At 35.6% G+C, this 2972-nt stretch overlaps 1 long non-coding RNA gene across 1 annotated transcript; it reads left to right on the top strand.

Moving 5' to 3' along the window:
- On the top strand, positions 877–2467 carry LOC108660892. The gene is made up of 3 exons (XR_001926595.1): positions 877–906; positions 1551–1635; positions 2430–2467. It is a non-coding gene; the product is annotated as an uncharacterized LOC108660892 (long non-coding RNA).

The raw sequence follows: 2972 nt of genomic DNA, 5'->3' as shown, positions 1-2972 counted from the left end.
TATCAACTATTATTGTCACGACCCAAATTTCGGGACATGACAAGTGTGAGACCCTGTCAAGCTCGATTAAAAGACGGTATTGTACAGAGTGGTACAACTAAGTTAAATCGAGCCTTGAACTAGTTCAAATAGAAATTCTAAGAGGAATTTGAAAATTTTAAAACCAACAGAATGGCTTAGAATAGTGATTTGGAGTTAAAGGTCCAGTTTGGAGTCCATCAGAAAATTGACCGACTAGGGATAAAATGGTCATTTTACCATTTGATGATAAAATGGAGATTTTTAGCCAAGATTTGATCACATTTGACCAAGAATAATTATATGAAATATAATTATGATTATTGGAGTATAAAATGATGTTTAGTAGTGAAAAATTGTGATTCCCGGTATTTATGGAGCAGAAAGGCAAAATGGTAATTTTGACACTAGAGGACTAAACGAAAATTTTTTTAAACAATTTTTGCCCCATTTGGTTAATATTGATCAATATTAGTGTTATTTTAGGTTGAAAAGTAGAAATAATGAGATTCCGGTACATTTCGGAGTATAAGGGCAAAATCGTAATTTTTTTGTCTCGGGGGCAAATCAGTAAAATTTTCGGCCCAGCACTTGTCAAGACCAAGGGATTTTAATTGTGGTAGGATTGGATAAATACCAGAATATTTGTGGTGGAAAATTAAGAAGAAAAAGTCAAAAAGTTAAAAATTGGGCCAATAAGCATGTGACACATGGCATGCTTGATTATTTTATTATTTTCTATAGAAATCAGCCCATTAAATCCCCAATTCCCTCACCATATTCGGCCTAGACATCCAGCAACAAGAAAAAAGGAAGAACAAAAGGAAAAACAAGAAAACCTAGGTGGAAATTCAAAGAAAAAGTGAAGAAATCAAGGAAACAAGCTAGGTAAGTTAAAATTTCTTTAATTCTCCTTGATACCTAGCTTACCCATGCTTTTGTTCTTGATTTCCATGGTTGAATATTGAGTTATCATGATGAATTCAATTCTGAAAAATGGGTATGGAAGAGGAATTGTTGTTGGAATAATTTGATTTTAGACTATGTTAGTGTTTAGGGATAGTTAAGCATGGTTATGAACAAAAACACAAAAGAAATATTCAATTTCTCTAGGGTTCCTTGTTGGCCGAACCATGAGGGCTGAATATCAATGGGGGATTGTTTTTATTTCAAGGAAAATGGCATGGAAAATGATGAATTAAGGTGAAACGGTTATGTAGAAAAAAATTCGATGCTAGTGCACCAAATGACCAAATTTTTTCTATAAGGAATTGTGAGGGTTCTAATGCTGAATTTGGCTTTATTTAAATGTATGTGGTAAATTAAGGTATTAGAGGAGAAATGAATTAATTTGGAGGTGATTTGGACACAATCGCCGATTAATCGGGTGATCGGTCGAATTTAATCGATACCGTGATTAAGCGGTAATCGGACATATTTTTGCATTTACATATCAAGCATTAGTAGTTTAAATTAATTTATATCAATTTAGGGACAATATAGTAAATTCCTCGACTTTGTTATTTGTCAAGGTGGTGAGACGTCCGGAAAAGGCAAAGGAATTACGCCTGAGGACTATTAGTCAGAGTTCACCCGGAATCCGGATTTTCGACACCTGTGAGTGGACTGCCTATCAAAATTGTTTTGGGAATATGACTGTTTTGAACAAAGTGTTTGAATGATTTTATGCAATTTTTCATGAAAATGAATGCCTTGGGAACAAGCTTTTGAGAAAAGGTTTATGTTATGAAATGTGGTTATTATGGATTTCTATGTGGTTGTATTATGTTGATATACATATACACTTGAATATAATGTTGTGTAATTATGTTGACTCGACTATGTGCGAGTAGGGAGTGCGCATAAGCCGAGGATGACCCGGTTATGTGCGAGTAGGGAGTGCGCATAATCCGGTGATGACCCAGCCATGTGCGAGTAGGGAGTGCGCATGAGCTGGTGATGATGATGATGAGCTGGTGATGATGATGATGGGTTGGTGAGATGATGATGATGGGTATATACGTATATATATATATATATATATATAAATATGTGTGATATAACAAATTGATGGACAATGATTTATGGTTGTAATGTACGTGAAATTTGACACATTATACTTTGAGAATTTTCATGAATTTTATGTTGATTTTATTAGTTTAGCAGGATGGCTTTTTGTTGAGTGAGGAAAAATGTTTCTCTTGTTGCTCTGTTTTCACTGCAGCGAAATTCATGCTCGCTGTAGCGAAAAACTCTCGGGTTTGGAGGGGTTTTAAATAGGAATGAACTAAATTGCATTGTTTTGAAACAAGTGCATCATGATTTTAAATTCTCCCTAATTGTTGCTTGTTCCCTTCCTTGTTCACTCACTGAGTATTGTACTCACGTTTTATAAAAATTCATGTTTTCAGATCAGGTGACTGTTGGACCCTAGATCGAGGAGTCCCCGTAGTGCATCTCCTGGGTATGTGTCTGGCATTCGATAGTAATCCCTTTTATTGTAAATGTCTCCGCTGGAAGTCATGGGTCCTTTTGTATTGTGAATACAATCTAACAATGTGAATATGTGTATGCAATGTAAATTGCTAAATACATGACTGGTATAGTGCATGTATATTATTATCGATAATGCCATTGTGTTTTGGCTATGTTCACACCCGAGAAAAGGTGTGTGTGTATGCATGATATGATAAATTTGTTAAGCAAAGGTAAATGGATAGGCTTGCTTGGGCTTAGTGAGCTATGCTCATTGAGCTCATGCGCCGGTCATGGCTCGAGAAATTGGGTCGTGACAACAAGCGCATGGGCCCAATGGACATAGCCCACTACGCCCAACAAGCCTATCTATATGACCTGTTCATCATTCCATCAAAAGTTGCTAAAGTTATATTTCATAATTTCAATTCAAAATAATACTGACCATTGCCATTTCATAGTGGCATTACCAATCAAAT

Source organism: Theobroma cacao, chromosome 2 (genome assembly GCF_000208745.1).
Source record: "Theobroma cacao cultivar B97-61/B2 chromosome 2, Criollo_cocoa_genome_V2, whole genome shotgun sequence".
Taxonomy (NCBI): Eukaryota; Viridiplantae; Streptophyta; class Magnoliopsida; order Malvales; family Malvaceae; genus Theobroma; species Theobroma cacao.
Note: the sequence above shows the minus strand (reverse complement) of the source record. Positions and strands in the feature narration are given on the sequence as shown.